This window comes from Callithrix jacchus, chromosome 6 (genome assembly GCF_049354715.1).
Source record: "Callithrix jacchus isolate 240 chromosome 6, calJac240_pri, whole genome shotgun sequence".
In the NCBI taxonomy this organism is placed as follows: domain Eukaryota; kingdom Metazoa; phylum Chordata; class Mammalia; order Primates; family Cebidae; genus Callithrix; species Callithrix jacchus.
Genome location: NC_133507.1, coordinates 17,967,008 through 17,986,411, shown reverse-complemented (window position 1 = coordinate 17,986,411; position 19,404 = coordinate 17,967,008). Strand labels below are relative to the sequence as shown.

The 19,404-nt window shown below is 42.9% G+C and overlaps 1 long non-coding RNA gene across 2 annotated transcripts in view; it reads left to right on the top strand.

The window, feature by feature from the left end:
* Positions 1-4,346: 4,346 nt before the first annotated feature.
* The window catches only part of LOC118154471 (uncharacterized), a 119,978-nt gene continuing 104,920 nt past the window's right edge, over positions 4,347-19,404 (top strand). For both annotated transcript variants that reach the window (XR_013536638.1, XR_004744381.2), the window contains exon 1: positions 4,347-4,454. This is a non-coding gene — a long non-coding RNA (uncharacterized LOC118154471). The remainder of the gene's footprint in view (positions 4,455-19,404) is intronic.

The following is a 19,404-nucleotide window of genomic DNA, read 5'->3' as shown; positions in this document are numbered from 1 at the left end:
AAGATACTTCTGTTACTTTTTCATTACTAGCTTGAAAAGGTGTAAAAAACTTCTTTTGGCTTTTAAAGAGCTCATAACATCTAAGTTTAAAATATTTAATTCCTTTTTTATAATAATGGATATTTGTTTATCTATTTACATATTTATTTCTTTATTGAGACATGTTCTCACTCTGTCACCCAGGCTGGAGTGCAGTGGCACAATTACGGCTCACTGCAACCTCAACCAGCTAGATTCCAGTGATCTTCCCACCTCAGCCTCTCTAGTAACTAGGACTACAGGTATGCGCCACCATGACTGGCTAATTTTTGTATTTATTTGTTGTTGTTGAGACAGGTTTAAAATCACTATTTTGCCCAGGTTGGTCTCGAACTCCTGGGCTCAAACGATCTGCTCACCTTGGCCTCCCAAAGTGCTGGGATTGCAGGTGTGAGCTATCATACCTGGCCAGATTTAACTCCTTTTTTTTTAAAACTCTGGTCTTAAAATAATACTCTAACTTAAGTGGCCCCATTGGAGCTGGGCTTTGGGTGCAGTAGCAAGGTGCTTAGTGCACAGGGTCTAAGGAGACGCTCGCTCTCCTCACCTGCACTTGGGCAAAGCCGAGACTGACGCCTCCTTAAGTTCTGCATCCTATGCGCCTTACCTGCCTCACCCTAGGCCTGGCCCTGAGCACCATGAGGCTCTTCAGAAATGCTCTCTCACATTGGGCAGAATAAGGCAAATAATCCATATCTATCAGGTTGAGAGAGAGCAATTGCTTTTATCATATTTTTGCTGCTCTTTACAGTTTCTTCAAGTTTTTTGGGGTAGATCCCTCCTCACTGCTAGTCAGCAAACTCTGTGACATATCACTTTAATCTTTCAGAATCTTTGGATTTAGGTGGTGTGGTGGTGGAGAAAACGTCTTCTAAGAACCCTTGTGAAAGCTAATGATCCATCCTTAAATGTAAAAAAAAAGTAGTAAAATTTATTTCATTTCAGAATAAAATATTATTAGTCTTAAAATAATAGGTATAGATTAAACTTAAAAATTCAGAAAAGCAGCAGGGCACAGTGGTTCACACCTGTAATCCCAGCACTTTGGGAGGCTGAGGCAGGCAGATCATCTGAGGTCAGAAGTTCAAGACCAGCCCATTTCTACTAAAAATACAAAATTAGCCGGGCATGGTGGTGCATGCCTATAATCCCAGCTACTCGGGAGGCTGAGGCAGGAGAATTGCTTGAACCTGGGAGGCGGAGGTTGCGGTGAGCCGAGATCAGGCCCTTGCACTCCAGCCTGGGCAGCAAGAGTGAAACTCTGTCTCAAAAAAAGAAAAAAAGAGACACAAGGAGAATTCTTCTGGATCTGTTTCTGGAAGGTTTCCTAGCCCTTAAGAGAGAAATGCAAGAGATAATCTGTTCTTCCACTGGACATTGTTGGAAGTGGATGCCATGTCTAGAACTGTTGCAGCCACCTCATGATCTTGCATTACTGTTGATTCCTGTCTTCCTCTCACATCCCCCAGACATCGTGTTAGCACCCCATTAGCTCTACTGCGAACATATATCCAGCATCTGACGACCTTCTACCACCCCCACACCCCTTACCCAGTCCAAGCTACCATTGTTTCTCACTTGGATTATTGCAATATTTTCCTAAGTAATTTGTCTGCTCCTCTTGCTCCTTATATTATCCATAGGGTAGCCAGCATGAGTCTTTTAAAAAGAAACCCAGGTCATGTCCCCCTTCTGTTTAAAAGCTTGCCCTCACTGAGGATAAAGGCCCAAGTTCTTGCCCTGACCACAAGGACCTGCCTGACCTGGCTTCCAGCGACCTCTCTCTGCTGTTCTCCCCCTGGCTTACCCATTCCCTGGCCTCCTTCTGTTTGGTCTCAAGGCCTTTGCCCTTGCATTTCTCTGTGTCTGCAGTGCTCTGCCCCTAGATATGTGCATGGCTCACTTCCTTAGTTCATTTCTGCTTTTGCTCAGACGTCTTCCCACCAACCCTCAGCCCCACCTGGGACTCCTTATTCCTGTTGCCCTGCTTTATTTTCCTCCAGGGTATTTTTACTTTTGACATATTATATGGTTATTTGTTTATTGCCTATTTCCCCCATTATCATAATGTGAGTTCCATGAGGGGGTGGTTTGGCTGAGTGCTGTAACCCCAATACTGGGAAAAGTGTCCAGCACTTAGCAGAGCTCATTTTAATAAGGATTCCAGAAAGAGGAAAAAGAAGTACATGGAAAAGAGAAAATTGTGATGAAAATTTTCATAGAATTAAAGAAAGAGGAAAGAACTTGGATTTTAAAAGTTCATAAGAGTTTTTACCAAATGGGGCATGCTACTAACTGGGGCAGAATGACTCAAAACAAATACTCAAGCTAGATGCATTGCAGAGAAATCTCAGAACATCAAACACAGGAGAAGATTCTGAAAGTTTATAGACAGAAAGAGTAGATCATATACAATAATTACATTGACATCAGACTTCTCAAGTGGAGGAAGCAATGAGACATGTAAAATAAGGACTTGTAAATTACTTAGATTTGTCATGCTCTAAAAAATAAGTTTTAAATAAAGGCAAAAAAATTGCTTGTAACAGTCAAGAACCAATTCTAGGTGATACCAATATGGCAGGGTGGGGATAATGTTGAGGAGATGAACATACCAGAAAGAAGTGAGAGAGTGCTAAGGGAAAAGAAATTGACGGAGAAACATGAACATAGCATAGTTCTTAAAAAGGAGAAACAATTAGAAGAATAAAAATCGAATATACAACTTTCAATTCAGCAGAAGAAAATCTGATTCATGCAATGGAGATTTGAAAAGAGAGAAATTAATAAAATAAATACAGTAAACAGAGGATGAAATTAAATAAACATTAATGAGTTAAGTTTCCTGATTGAATTAGACTGTAGGCAGAGCAAAACCAAAATAAGATCAAACAATATATTGTCTTCTAGAGACTGTGGAAGATGCTGGTATTATTCCCAGCCCTTTCTTCATTATGCCTTTTCTCTATAGAGGCTAAAACCTTAAACTGTAACTTCCTTAGTATCTATCACATTTGGGGTGGCCATGGGACCGAGTACTGGCCCAGGAGACATAAATGGAAGCCTACTTGACCAAATTGGCACAAAAAGCAATAGAACACTTGCATAGGCCAGTAAGCATTTTTAAAAATCAAAATTGTACTCAAAGGCTGCCTTCCATGTAAAATCTCTAGGACCAGATAATTACAGCAAACTTTTAAGGAATAGACAATCCCTCTTTTATACAAATTTTTATTCCTATACGAATAAAGGAATAAAGTAAATAAAATGACCTTAGAATGCTGGTATAATCTTGATTCCCAAACTGATAAAAGACCTCACAAGAAAAGATAATTTTAGACGTCTTTCACTTATAAACATAGATGTGAAAATCCCACATGGGAGATCAATTAAATTTGTATAATTTTGAAAAAATAAAACATCATGATCAAGCAGGGTTTGTCCTAAGAAAGCCAAGATTGTTCAACACCAGAAAAAAAGTCAATTTAATTCACCATATTAATGGACTAAAGGGGAAAAAGCACACCAAAGATTACAAAGAGACAATTCTATTGTATATAAAAAGGCTTTTGATAACGTGCACAGCTATTTATCATTTTAAAAATTCTTAGACGATTAGGAATAGATGGGAACACCCTTGATAAAGCTTATCCAGCAAAAATCTCATACTTAAAGAGAAACTTAAGAGGCATTCCTTTTCATAAAAGGAATAACACGAGGATGCTTAGAATTCAACATAGAATTTGGGGTGTGGTCAATGCAACAAGATAAGAAAAATAAATAAAGGCAGGCCAATTAGAAAGGAAGAGACAAAATTGCCATTATGTATAGATAAGATGATCAATTCTTATTAGTCCTCCAAACACAGGGCCCAAAGCAAAAAGATAGAAACAGAATGAATCTCTAGCAATACCCCTTATGCAAATTAAAATAACATATACTCACCAAAGCACTATCTTTTCGAAGTTGCATAGGGAAAGAAAATGCTTATTAAATATATTAGACTGAGGTTGGCAGTGCAGAGGGAATGAGAGTGAAGTGTGGAAAGACAGGGGAAGTGGAAACAGGAGGAAATGGCTATGTGTGAATGATAGATAATGTGTAAAATCTTCCCTGCTCTTGGGTACCTGAAGGCCCCCAAACGCAGCGCAGTGCAAGGCAATACGATACAGTACAGTTCAATACAATACAATGAGAAAATAAAAATAAAGTAGCCCAGAGGTGAAAACGATCTTCCGGGAAAGCCCACTGCCCACGTTACTCCTGAGAACCTTCACTTCTTTCTAAACGCCTTTTCCTGTGGCCTCAGAGTGTACCAGCGAGGCTCCCGTCGGCCTGCGTGGAAAGGGCAGGACGACCTGAAACCCACTCTTTCCTCCGAGGTGGTGGACTGCCTCCCTGGGCAGGCCTGGGAGGTACGTTGGCCGGGCGGGCAGCTTGCGAAAGAGCCGGGCCTCTGTGCGGTCCTGAGCTACCCACGGCGGCCAGGCCGCTGCGCCGGGCCGGGCCGCGGAGAATGGGCTTCTCTGTGCGCGCTTGTTTGCTTTGGTTTCAAGCTAAAAAAAAAATGATTTCACACATAATTAGGGTTGTGGCAGCGAGATTGTGTTCGAGGTGCTTTTACTGGAAATATCAAGAGGAAGGACAAGGGAGGGCTGTGTTCCTCTTCCAGCCCGGCGGGCGGGGAGGAGGAGGCGGAGCCGCGCGGCGCTCTGTAGGGCACAACAGGCAGCGTTCAGGGCGCAGAAGCAGCTTACCGGAGGCGCGGGGCCGGCCCTGCTGCGCGGGGGCCAGGCTGAACGTGGGGGCGGGCAGCGCGTGCGGTGCGTGCGTGTGTGTGAGTGTGTGTGTGCACGCGCCTGTGCTGTGTTGGGGGGGGGCCTCTCCTAACCCCAGCCCCTTCCCCCATCTCTCCTAAGACCTGTGGAGGAAGAAGAGGGGTCCCCATAGAAAGAAAAATGAGGGAGCAGGTAAAGGGTGAAGAGGGAGGCAGGGACACGGGCCCAGGCCACAGGAGAGGATGAAGGATGGGTAAAGAGAAGCCCCAGGAGAGCGTCCTCTGAGACTGCACAGCCCCCATGAGGGGGCCCTTGGGAACCAGGCAGCCTGGTTCTAGCCCTGACTCCCAGTGTGTACCAGCAGGTCTCGGGACTTTTCTGGCCTCAAATATCTTCTTCATGAGACTAGGGCTGGAGTGATAGCCCATGAAAAAAATCTGTTAAGGGAACACCAAATACCATATCTCCCTGTCGGAGATTCACAGTGCACATTGTACACTAAAGGCAGTGAGGTGTCTATGGTAAAATAGAACCCTGTTTCAGTTGGAATTTGTGTTGCCACGCACCTTCCAAAACATTTAATTACAGAGCTCTCCACCCCTCTATTTTTACATAATATCTATTAACGTCTTGTGTGTTCCAGTTAGTATTCCTGCATAATAAACCATCCCAAAACTTAGTGGCACAAACCAGTCGTTTTATTATGCCCATGAATCCTGTGGATCAGAAATTCGGACAGATACAGAAGGGATGGGTCTTCTATACTCCTTGATGTTTGGGGCCTCATCTTGAAGGCTGGGGGTGATCTGATGGCTTGGGCTGCCTTTGTTCACGTTCTGGCTATGAGTGGGACCTCAGCCAAGGCCGTGAGCTGGAACACTTCCACATGTCTCCTGGCCAGTGCCCTCAAGCTCAGCAACTCCTGGGGTGGTCAGACTTTTTACATGGTGGGTCAGGGCTCCAAGGTGAGTGTTCCAAGACATCCAGGCAGAAGCTCTGTTGCCTTTTGCGACTTGGCTAAAAGTGTCAAAGCCACTTTAAGAAAAGTATGCAGGATGGAAGGGATTGTCATGGCCATCCTTGGAAAATGCAATCTGCCACGCTCTAAGAAATGGCGGGCTAACACTCTAAGAACCACCAATAACCTTTTGAAATCTGAAATGCCACCAGGACTCTGTCCTCTGGGTCGTGACCCTTAATCCATCTTGCACACTCAGGTTCAAATAGCCAGTTCCAGCACCCCATGCTGCCCCTCCCCTGCCATGCAGTGTTCATGTGGCCGTAGAAAGCCCACCAGGAGGTATGATTTCACCCGGGCCAGTAAGACCCACAGAGTCCGTGTTGCCCCAGTTCTAAAATCCTTTGGAGTTGGCTGCTCATTTCTTCCTTCTAAGAGAGGTTTGGTTGAGAAGATTTGGGCAGGGAAGGAGTCACTAACTCCTGTTGAAAAGTCCTTCTCATGCCTGGTTTGGGGAGGCCATTTCTCCATGAGCATCTGTGATAATAAATACATGCTTTGTCTTTGTCCCCAAGTCCTGGCACAGAACTCCTAACACCCTTGGAACTCCCCAGGTCATAAGAGTACCTTTAGTATACTAATGAGATGATTTTTGGCTGAGGGGCTCTAAGATAGCTTCAGGATGGGGCTGGTTGCCGGAAAACCCAAGACATGGATCTGTGGTTGGAACATTCAGCCCTGTCACCCCCAGCCTCTCATCTAGGGAGGGGAGAGGGGCTGGAGATTGAATCTGATCACCAGTGGCCAGTGATGTAATCAATCTTGCCTATGTGATGAAACCACCATGAAAACCCATACACAATGAGATTTGGAGAGCTTCCCAGTTGGTGAATGCATTTACAAGCTGGGAGAATGGTGGACCTCACCCCAACTCCCTAGGGACAGAAGCTCCTGTGTTCGGGACCCTCCGAGACCTCTCCCTATGCACCTCTTCATCTGGCTGTTCATTTCTAGCCCTTATAATATTCTTTATAATAAACATATAATAGTAAGTTAGGTGCTTCTCTGAGTTCTAAGGACCGTTCTTGTAAATCTTTGAAACCAAGGAGGGGATCATGGGAACTTTAGCTGGTCAGTCAGAAATATAAATGGCCTGGGACTTGGGATTGATGTTTGAAATTGGGGACAGTCTCGTGGTACTGTGCCCTTAACCTGTGGGGTGTGCATTAACTCTGTGTAATAGAGTTACCTCTAACTCTGTGCTAACTCTGGGTGTCAGAATTGAATTGAATTATAGGACACACAGTTGGTGTCCAGAGAGTTGGAATATTGGTTGTTCTGAAGAAAGAAGCCATACATTTGGTATCAAAGTATTGTGTACCAGGCACAGTAGCTCACGCCTGTAATCCCAGCACTTTGGGAGGCCAAGGCGGGTGGATCATCTGAGGTCAGGAGTTTGAGACCAGCCTAGCCAACATAATGAAACTTTGTCTCTATTAAGAATACAGAAATTACCTGTGCATGGTGGCATGTGCCTGTAATTCCAGCTACTCAGGAGGCTAAGGCAGGAAACAGAGGTTGCACTGAGCTATCACGCCACTGCACTCCAGCCTGGGTGACAGAGGGAGACTCCATCTCAAAAAAAAAAAAAAAAAGGTATTTGAATAAAAATGGCTCATACCACCCCACATTCCTTGTCCAGTTTTCCCCACTTCTGAATCCATGTTCTTTCTCACAGAACTTCCTTCTCACAGAATCAGCCAAACTAGACACAGCAGTAGTGACCAGAATAATTTACGCCAGCTATTGAAAAGAGTACGGCAGCCTGGAGTTGAAGGGTGAAGGGAGGTTAGCTAGGCGAAGGGGTGAGGTGGGGAGGAGAAGGTTCTGGATGTGGGGAACCTCCCAAGGTGGCAAGGGATTGGACAGACTCAAGGCACCGGAGCCCCAGTTGTGGCTGGGGTATGGAGAACGGTGGTGAAGATGTCAGATGAGGCTCTTCAGGTGGGCCGTCCGGAGTCTTATAGATCCTGAAGCTTTTGGATTTTATCCTGAGTAAGCAGAAGGAGGCAACTCGAGGACAAGTTTCATTTTGGAAAGCCCCCTCTGGCTGTTGCTGAAGAACGGATGTGAGGGCGATGTGGATAGCTGGGAGCTTACTTCAGAGTGGACATAGGATGGGAAGAAGTGAATGGCTCAGACAGATATTTAGGGGGCAGGGCCTGGCTTAAGTGACCACATGATGCTTTCTCTATTGGAAAGAATCCTAGAGAAGATTCCAGTTTAGGATGAGAAGATGAAGAGTTTGGTTCAGGGTGTGTTGACTTTGAGCTACTTCTGAGATGTAATTGTCAAGGAATTAGTTGGATATCAGGGTTGGAATTCACAGAAGAGGCTCAGGCTCAAGGAGTAACCATGTGACTCAGCATCCTGTAAATGGTGAGTGAAAGATGTGGATGGGGTGACCTTGCCCAGGGACTGGGCACAGGGAGAGCAGAAGGGGATCTGGTTGTGAGGAGGTGCCACGTAACATAGGATAATTAGAAGTGAACACTCTTAGCTTAAGAGCCTTAACGAAATCGCGGATGTAGCCCAATTACCAAATCTGAAGGGAGCCAGCTGAGTCTCTGGTCATCTAGCTGGTGCCAAGTGAGAGCATGAACTAACCTCCCCCGGGGCGTCTCTGCCGCTCCCCTTCTATGGAGAGAGCGGAGGTGGTATAAGGTGAGAGACTCTTTCTTGGTAAGACTGAAAGATCAAGAGAGGTGTGGGCCGCGGCCAAGTTTGGAGAATTCTGCCAAGTTAAAAATGAATAAATTCCAAAACATGCTTATAGAAATAGTGGCAAATGTTAAAAACTTTTGAATTTGGAAATAACTTCAAATTTATAGGCAACATGCAAAAACAGAACTAGTACAAACACATCTGTAACCCTTTACCCAAATTCACCTGCTGTCAACGTTTTACCGACATGCTTTATCATTCACTCACTCTCTCTGTTCATCTTTCTATCTTCATCTGTTTACCTATCATCCATCTATCTATGTATCCATGTATTTATCTGTCTAATGTATCTCTATCTGTTGTCTGATTTCTTTCCTGAGCTATTTGAAGGGAAGTTACATACCTCATTGTCTATACCCCTAATTATTTCAGTGTGTATTTCCTAAGAAGAAGGGGTTCTTATACATAATCATAGTACAGTTATAAACCTAAGTAAATTTAACATTGATACAGTGCTTTTTCTCAAATCTACCATTTGTATTCCAGTTTTGTCAATGAACCCAATTATATATTTTTTAATTGTTTTTTCCCCTCTACTGTATAGGATTCAGCCTAGGGTCAAGGTTTAAATGTCATGTCTTTTTAGCTTTCTTTAATCTGGAACATCCTACAGCTTTCTTTGTGTCATATGGAATGACAGTTTTGAAGGAATACAGCCATCTCCTCTTTCCTAACAGAAGTGTCTTCACTTATGCTTGTCAGGTGTTTCCTTATGATCACATTGGGGTTATATTCTTGTCGGAATACTGCGAAGGTGACACTGTGTCCTTCTCAGGATCTCACATCTGGAGGCACTGGATGCCCATCTGTCCCTCATTGATGATGTGAATTTTGATCTCTTGGTCTAGGTGTTGTTCAATTTTTTTTCATGTATAGTCATTATTTTCTCCCTTGCAATAATAAACAATCTATGAGGACATACCTTAATGTCATGTAAATACCTTGTTCTCGTCAAAATTTCCTCCTAGATTTAGCATCCACTGATGCTTCTTGTCTGATCCAATCTTTACTGTGAGAGTTGCAAAATGATGATTTTTGCAATTCCAATGATGATGGAAATGGTGATTTTACCATTCCAGTTTCCCTCAGTATTGTACTGTAATTGAGTCTTCCTGTCTCCTATTTATTTATTCATCTATTTATTATTACCATGGACTCATGAGTTCCTGTTTTTACAACTGTTTGTATCTCGTTGCTCCACTTAATTATTTTGGAGCTCATATTGCCCTAGTTTTCATCAGTAAGCATCTCTCCAAGCTGGGGCTCATGTCCTTATTATGGTCCCATCCTTTTTTTCAGCACTTACTTTCTACCATAACAGAATGTTCCAGGCTTATTTTGTACCAACTTTTCCTAAAACTAACCATTTTTTTTGAGGATCCTTTGTTCCTTTTAGTGGAGTCTAATAGATTCAGAGTGTATTAGACTCCACTAAAAGGACATATAGGCTAAAGGGACATAAGACATTAGAGACTAAGACTAAGGTCTGGGCAGGAGTAATACTACTACTATTGGAGTAGTATTTTGTATTTGTTTTAGTAGTATTTAGTAGTATTTCTTTCTTGGAGTTGTGGTGGATTTAAAATACTGATATACATTAATAGTTTTATAACAGTACCACATACGGCCGGGCGTTGTGGCTCAACCTGTAATCCCAGCACTTTGGGAGGCTGAGGCAGGTGGATCACTTGAGGTTAGGTGTTTGAGACCAGCCTGGCCAACATGGCAAAACCCTGTCTCTACTGAAAAAAAAAATTAGCTGGGCTTGGTGGCATGTGCCTGTAGTCCCAGGTACTCGGGAGGCTGAGGCAGGAGAATCGCTTGAACCCGGGGGTTCAGTGAGCTGAACCGGAGGTTACAGTGAGCTGAGATCGTGCCACTGCACTCCAGCCTGGGTGACAGAGTAAAACTGTGTCTCAAAAAAAAAAAAAAAAATAGTAGAATGGTGCTATTTGAAGAGAATGATGGGATTTATAAAACCATATTATTTAATAGTGCACAATGGTTCTGTGCTGGGACTTTGAAGCTGAGTAAAGATTGTTCTCTTCTATCTATCCTGACAGTAGGAATCTGTGACTGTAGGAAACCATTATTATGGGGTATTAATGAGGTCCTTGGGCTCAGTTGGAACCTTGGAAATCCACTCAGGAACATGATTGGTGGAGGTTTGGGAAGACGTCCTAACACTGACTGGTGTATTGTCTGCTCTGCACTCTGCATTAATCTCTAATAGCTGTCAGCAGGAGATTAAAACTGCCACTTTTTTTGGTCATGTAACAGGTATTGTGGTTTGGCATGGAAAACAAAGTCCCTCTGGGGACATATAACTTCATATTTACCAGTATTTATGTGAAAGAAGATGAAGTATTTATAATAAGAAATCAAATTGGTTTACTATCCAGACACAGAAACCATAGAATACCAAAGAGAATGAAGATGAACAGAAAGAATTCATGTCTTAGAGCTGGACTATGCCTTAGGGGCCGCCTCCTCACTTCTTTCTGTGTTGGAGAATCTGAGTCTCCCATGGGGGAAGGTGGGGAGCATGCCCAGCCTCACACATGAACAGCAGAGCTGGATCTAGAACCAGGTGAACTTTTTCTAGAGATCACATAGTCTAAGCTTCAGAGTCCTTCACCCATAAAATGGGCACATGGTACTAACTCCCAGTTATGGCTGTGACTTCTTCTGGCCACCCTGGTTCTCCAGAACACATCAGCAAAGGCATGCCCTCCTCTTGGGCACACCATTTCCTCTGAATCTCTTGGTGCTTCCTTCTTCTGACAAACTGTGTGTGAAGAGGCTCCAAGGCCGGTTGATTTTCCTCACTCTCTCAGAGCCTACTCCAGTCTCAGCAGAACGAAGCCACCATGGACCCTGGGGCAACTCACTCAACTTCTCTAAGTACCAAATCATTTCCTTTTTGAAAATGCATAACGCAACCTAACCTGCTGACTTCAAAGTGTAGTGAGGATCAAAATGTGATCATATATGCCAGAGTGTCTGGAGTTTGAATGTACATAAATAAGAGACAGGACGGTTTGAACCCTCCCTCGGACAGTTTGCTTCTGGTTTGAGACCGTAGCAATCAATATATACCAAGACAGCTACAGCCTGTGATAACAGCCTTGAGGACATGTATCTGGGACACCCAAATCACTAAATCCACAATTTCTGCCTCTGTTGAAAGAGCGATCAATGGCAGTAACCAAAGAAAGATCACGCTTTGGGGGCCTCTGCACAACTCTGCCTTCCAGAGTGTTTCTGTCCAAAGTGTGCTTTGGCATCAGTGTCTCTTAACTAGAGACCACGAAACAAGGGATGGATCCTATCCAGAAGATTTCAAGGTAGTCTCTTTGGAAGTGGACCCTGGCTCCTTGTCTCTAAAGTCTACCTCTTGTTTTTGAATACCTCTTCTCGGTCCCCTCAGGCCTACAAAGCCAGCACTCTCAAAGAGATCCTTAAGCTCCAGTGGCCTCGCTCTCCATTAGACTGACCCCCAAATTGTATTTCTTTTGCTTGTTGAGAGTTTGGGGCTGTGAAATTAGAGCATGGTGGTAGGTTTAAGCATTTCCTCAAGGGTAACCTTGAAGTCCTCTGAACCTGAGTCTAAGGTGTCACTGTGGAGAGAGTGATGCTGGTTATAACCGGGGGCTCGTTGTGGGTGTAGATGTTGGCACTCATTTAAAAAGGCATTAAAACACAGAAGTAACAGATGCCCTGTGATGGTTAATATTAAATGTCAACTTGGTTGGATTGAAGGATGAAACATACTATTCCCGGGTGTGTCTGTGAGGGTGTTGCCAAAGGAGATTAACATTTGAGTCAGTGGACTGGGAGAGCAGACCTACCCTCAGTCTGGGTGGGCACCATCTAATCAGCTGCTAGTGAGGCTAGGATAAAAGCAGGCAGAGGAACGTGGAAGGACTGGACTGACCACAGGCATGGTTTCAGACTCCTGACCTCATGCCATCCTGCCTTGGCCTCCTGAAGTGCTGGGATTATAGATGTGAGCCACTGTGCCCAGCCTCAGACTTCCTTTACTTGTTTGTTCAGAGATAAAAAGGGAAAACTGAGATGCATTTTTCTACCTTATCAATTCTTAGGCACTTTATCATTTTATAATTAATTAGACAGCAAAGAGCAAATACAATTTTTAAAATATATCAAAGACATTCCTACTTTAAAAGGATTTTGAAGTCTGCTTGTGACTAAAATTCATTGAATATAGGTCAGGGTGATACACTCAAATGCCCACAAGGACTGTGCAAGAAAAACAACTGAGGAAGTTTGACATTCAGTGACTTCTGGAACTCTTGGTGTGAGAGATGCAATAGGAAGTGCTGGAGACTGTGGAAAACGAAGGGACTGCTGTGTCTAAAGGGGAAGTCACTTCTCAACTTCAGCATAGTGTTTGGTTTTGTTTTATTTCAGGAAGAGGCCAGAGTTTTGTATTTTCATGTGAAGTTTCTTAATCCTTAATTGTTGATCTATAGTTCAGTAGTATATGAGTCAAGAAGAACTGGTTGTGGCAACGTTTGGCTCTCAGGTTGCCGGTCTGAGATACCTTATCAGGTAAGAAAAGCTGAAATAGAGCTTGGCAGAAGGGGGCGAATGCACAGGGTGTTCTGGAAGAATATCTGGAGGGCTTGGTAAGGGACAGGATGCAAAGGGAAGAAGAGCCTGAAGGCCCGGGAGCACTCAGGATTGTGGAGAGCTTGCTGTGGTGAAAGGAGTGCCAGTGTGTGTGTGTGTGTGTGTGTGTGTGTGTGTGTGTGTATGTTGGGAGGGGATATGTAGCCAGGGCGGGCAGGGAACAAGAGGAAAATGAGTTCAATTTTAACAGATAGGACTTGAGAGGTCATGACTGGGAATATAGAGGAAAGGACAAGGAGGATGTAATTAACCTTGAATTCAATATGTGCCTACAGCATTACGGAGCTGCATGTGATATATGATCAGATTGGGTGTCTGCATGATCAAGGAGGCATTTGTCTTTACTCTGTTATGTGGATTGTGCTCTATTCTGGATATCACTTTGAAAAATGCTCTTTTTTTCTTAAATTACAGAAGCAATATGTATTCATTGCAGAAAATTAAGAAAATGCTGAAATTGAGAGAAGGAAAATTGCCTGTAATCCCAGCTCCTATAATAACTATTGATGGCTTCATATATATCCTTCTAGTCCTTTTTCCTATACATATATACTTAAATACTTCACAAAATTGGAATAGTAGCATAAATACTATATTACAACCTGCTTTTTCCACTAACACGTCCTGGACATTTCCACATATCAATAAAATAATCTGCCACAGCTTGATTTTTCATGGTTATTTTAGCATTAATTTCATTTGATGGAAATATCAAAATTTATACCTAATAGCCTACTGTTGAATACATGCTGTTTCTCCACCATAAATGATGTCATCTCTAATGCTAAATCTTGGCACATATGCCAAGTTATTTTCTTAGGATAAACTTCCAGTAAGGACAATTGTTAGGGCTATCAAAGGAAGAGGGCACTAGTGAAAACTTGAAACAAAAAGCAGGATTTACTGTTTGTAAAGGAAGAGAAAATTTTGCTTTGAGGCAGTCTTTCTGAACAAAGCAAAAGTTTGAAGGAAGCATAGAATCCAAGGATTAATGGAATTTTAGGAGTGGGAATTAAGATTTTGGCTGACCTTAAATTGAAGAGGTGTGGTTATTAGAATACAGCTATTGCTGATTGGATGGCAGAAACATGCAGCCATCTCTGATTGGTTGACTTTCAGAATCGTGTGCCATTTATGACTGGCTGATTCAGGAGCATGAATTTCAACGTGAGGCTGAAGACAAGGTAGCCTGTCAGGTTTTAAATCCTTTGTGCTGCTTAGTTGTTACCATGGCTGAAGAACAAATAGTCTATTCTTAGAAAAGAGAGACTTTTAATTTTCAAGTCAAAGGGCTATATTGCCAAACTACTGGCACTATATTTAAAGCAACATATGCACAGACTTAAAAAAAAAGCCTCTAGGAGGGATTGATACTGGTGGGAAGACTCGAAGCCTTGCTATAGGAGGGAAAGTGTGAGGAAGGTGGTGGTGACTAGTTTGGAGTGGAGAAGACCAGGGCCGGCATGATCACCAACTTCAAAGTCTGTCACTACCCAATGGTACAGTGGGCTTTTTTTTTTCTTTTTTTTTTTTTTAAGATGGAATCTCGCTCTCACCCAGGCTGGAGTGCAATGGTACAATCTCAGCTCACTGCAACATCTGCCTCCTTGTTCAAGAGATTCTCCTGTCTCAGCTCCTATGTAGCTGGGACTACAGGCGCATGCCACCATGCCTGGCTAATTTTTTGTATTTTTAGTAGAGATGGGGTTTCACCATGTTGGCCGGGCTGGTCTCGAACTCCTGACCTCAAATGATCCACCTGCCTCTGCCTCCCAAAGTGCTGGGATTACAGGCATGAGCCACTGTGCCCGGCCCATACTAGGCATTTTTCTAATAGTTGAAGCTCTCCAGCTTTGAAATAGAGGCACCATTAAAGAGAGAGCCCTCTGTATTCAGAAAGAATTATACAGGTTGGTCAGGAGTCGGGGGTTTGGATTCAGTGGAACTTTGAATCTCAGCTGGGCCCCTTGTCATGTCTGTGACCTGTGGCAGGTTATGGAAGCTTTCTGAACCTGAGTTTTTTTCTTATCAAGGGAGAAAAAGAGCAGGGTTTCTCTCATTATGAGATCCAGGCATAGCATGGTAAGCCACAATTCTGAAGACTTGGTGTGCGCTTTGATGACTTCAGCGACTTACTACTGAGAATTTCAGTGAATAGTATTGAGAGCACACAGCAAGGTGCCAGTTGCTGTGCCCCCAGGGAATTACAGAGAGACAAAGGTGTGATCCCTGTCCATGTGGGACAACAGAGAGGCAAGAGGGAATTTGCTGCACGTGGCACAGAGATGAGGGGGTTCATGGGGGGATTCGCTACAAAGTAAACAAGGGGGCACAAAAATGTATGTAAACAAAGACATTTGCAAATGGACAACAATAACAGAAAGAAAGAAATAGAAAGAAAGAAAGAAAGAGCCACAAGAATGCTTACATTTGGTAACTTTTCCTTTTGTTTTCCCATTTTTATGCAACATTAATGCAGCTATGTGAAGAAATTTTATTATCTGTCCACTGCTAAAGAGGACATAGAAAAGAGGAAAGAATGAGGAGGGATAAGGGGACTATTAACATTTGGGTTCCATGATATTTAAAAATAACTTTATTTTTCAGTCCTAGAGAGAAACCCATATTTGGTGACATGAGTGGATCTTAGGGATAAATTTAGTATGCTACAATCTGCAAATAACTTTTAATCCGTTAGTTGCATCAGTGTTTTTGCAGCCACTGAGTGGTGCTGATTTATGCATGCTTTTAAAGAAACCATTTAGAGAAATGTCATTTCCAGTCATTGAAACAACAAGCTTGAGAATTTTTAGATTCACAAAAAACTATTTTCTGAGGGCGGTTAGATTTCTAAATGTAACCTTCATGCAAAAATATAGCAATGCTATTCCAATTCACAAAATAAAGCTTATGGGTCAAAGACCACATTCAAATAAAGCTTTTAATAAATATTTTAGTAAGGGAAAAATTACTCACTCAGCAGATATTGATGGAGAACAGTGGTTGGCTGCGTCCCACGATGTGAGCTGGGGATACCCCTGCTTGGTATTGTTAGACTTTATGCGCCCCCCGCCCCATTTTTTTTCTAGAGGGATTTAAATAGAGTTCATTGTCACCAGGTCTGCAAAATTTTAGAGGGCCTTCCTGCTATGGATGGGAGCTGGAATGAAACAACTGTGATTCTGTGACGTGACAGTTTTCGCTAATCCCAAGGCATGGCTTTTTTACAGCCAGATGAGAAAGAAGCATGTGTGTCTTGACTGGTTTTATTCTTACTGCTGAATTTCTTACTGGGGAAATAATTGAGTTGAGGCAGACATGTTATAGGTGTACCACGGTCGAGTTAAAGCAGTAGGCCTCTCAGCAGGATGGCATAACTGACATGTCATCCTAACTTAGTTATTCTAAAGTTCTTTGTTTTCACTTTCTGTCTTGGTGAGAAGAATTAGCAATTTTTACTGATCTCAGAAAAAAATTTAGAATCATGAGTTATGTTTGGCATTCATTGATGTTTATGGGGCTGAATAGCCTCTTGGAAATGATCTCAAATTGTATTTCTACTTGGGGGTTCAGCCATACAGAAATGGGGTGGGGAAGCCAACAGACACATAATGGCAAAGGGAATGGATATTTGAGAACCTGGAAAATAATTTACCCTGGGGAAAGGAGGACTCAGCCATGGTGAGATCAACTCAGCAATAGTGTTGAGGGTTGAAAAGGACCATCATTTCATTAACCACAGGATTTTCCTGTGACTTGAACCTGCCTGGGCCTGGCCACCCTGGAAGTAGGTATGTGACTTGGGAAAGAAGGGGCTGTGTGTGTCTACCTCCTGGGAGCTGGAACAGCTCCAGGTGAGTGTACCATTAATCAAGAGACAGGTAAGCACTGGCATTTAGAGGAACCGTAGAAAGGTTAGGGTGAGCATCCAGGTGTGGTCAGCAGCCAATGGGCCTGAAGTTGAGTGGACAGAGTGAGTGGTGACAGTGGCAGGGTCACGAGCTTGGTGTTGAACACCTGAGGTGTAAGCACCAGGGATTTGATTTGCATTTTTCCATCACCAGTGAATTTGCTAGTCATTCCACTTTCCTTTTCTGTAAATTGCATTTTCATACCTGTTAACCCAAAATATCCAAGGCAGGTCTCAGTCAATTTAGAAAGTTTATTTTGCCAAGGTTAAGAACATGCCCTCAGCCTCAGGAGGTCCTTATGCCATGTGCCCAAGGTGGTCAGGGCACAGCTTGGTTTTATGCATTTTAGGGAGACAGGAGTCATCAATCAGCATATGTAAGGTGAATGTTGGTTCTGTCCGGAAAGGCAGGACAACTCCAAGAGGGGAGGGGGCTTCTGGGTCATAGGTGGATAAGAGACAAACAGTTGCATTCTTTTGAGTTTCTGATTAGCCTTTCCAAAGGAAGCAATCAGTTATGAATTTATCTCAGTGAGCAGAGGATTGACTTTGAATAGAATGAGAGGCAGGTTTCTCCTCAGCAGTTCCCAGCTGGACTCTGCCCTTTAGCTTAGCGATTTTGGGGGTCCCAAGCTTTATTTTCCTTTCACATACCTTTTGCCCATTTTTTACTCTTGAGCTTGTCTTTTGCCGATGTTGAATAATTCTAAGTTCTGGAGACTAACCCATCATCAGTTAAATGCGTTACAAATATCTTCTCCCAGCCCGTGGCTTGTCTTTCTCTTGTTTATAGCAGCTTATCATGCAAGATGTTTTAATTTTAATATTCTCAGTTTTATCCAGCTTTCCCAGTATGCTTTGCCTGTCTTTTTAAAGATATTTTTCCTAACCCCAGAAGCATAAATCCTTTATCCTAGATTTTCTAGAATATTTTCAGCAATATGCATTATTCTCTCACTAGCTCATCATGATTTTGAAATTCATTTGTGGTCTTGAGTGCAGTTGCGTTTCATTCATTTTTACTAACCCACAGCATTCCATTGTATGAATAGATCATAATTTATTTATCCATTCTAGCAATAGACACTTTCATTTATTTTTATTTGATTTGATTTTTTTGGCTATTATAACAATGCTGCTAACAGCATTCTTCTACTGTTGAATAGAAGGGGCATGTGGAGAAATTTCTGAGGGTGGAATTGCTGGGTCATAGGTGTGCGTTTTATTTTGTTTATTTATTTTTGAGATGAAGTTTTGCTCTTGTTGCCCAGGCTGGAGTGCAATGGTGCCATTTCAGCTCACTGTAACCTCCCGGGTTCAAGCAATTTTTCTGCCTCAGTCTCCCAAGTAGCTGAGATTACAGGCTCCCGCCACCATGGCCAGCTTATTTTTTGTATTTTTAGTAAAGATGGGATTTCACTATGTTGTCCAGGCTGGTCTCGAACTCTTGATCTCAGGTGATCCACCAGCCTCGGCCTCCCAATAGGTGTGCATTTTAAACTTTACTAGGTGAGGAAAATAGTTTAACAAATTGGTTATATCAAATTTCACTCTCTCCAGAAGTGTGGAGGTGTTTACATGACCTTATGTAGTTGCCAGCACTTATCTTTATTATTTCCTTCCTTTTACTTTCCTTAAGTAAGCTTCGTTTTTCTTCTCAAATGTCTTGGGTACTTTGCTGATTAATTTTCAGTCTTCTTTTCTAATATAAGCATTTATGGCTATACATGTACCTTTACTAATTTATAGGCATCTTATAAGTTTCACTATGTTTCTAAATGCATTTTAAAGTACAATCACCAACTTATAGAAAAATTTGATGTTCAGAAAATTTGGCATAGAGTGCCAGAGACTAACTAGAGTAAGAAAGATGTCTGGCTTCTTTTGGAGAAGAGGCAGTAGCCATGATGACAGGTATTGACAAGAGGAATGAATGGAATGTATCCGTATACTAAGGCCAGGGAGAGCCAGGCTTCTCGCTGTTGGAGAAGGGCAGTTCACATATAGAAAGGGAGATATGGAATGAACCGTTGGTGTTGGATTGGAATTGTATTGGTGTGGGGTTCACGGGTGTCCTCTTCACCCAGTGTGACACCTCCTGTCAGGTATGCCCTGTGTGTGAATGCCGTGTGTTAGTAAGATGGCAAAAATAATAACGACATTTGGGCTTCTGCACCACACACGGGGCTGCTGCTTCCTTGCACAGCTGCCCCCTCCCCTGCTCGGGCTCTGACTCCCCACACTGAGCCGCCCCCCTGCATCGATGTGCTTTTCCCTCC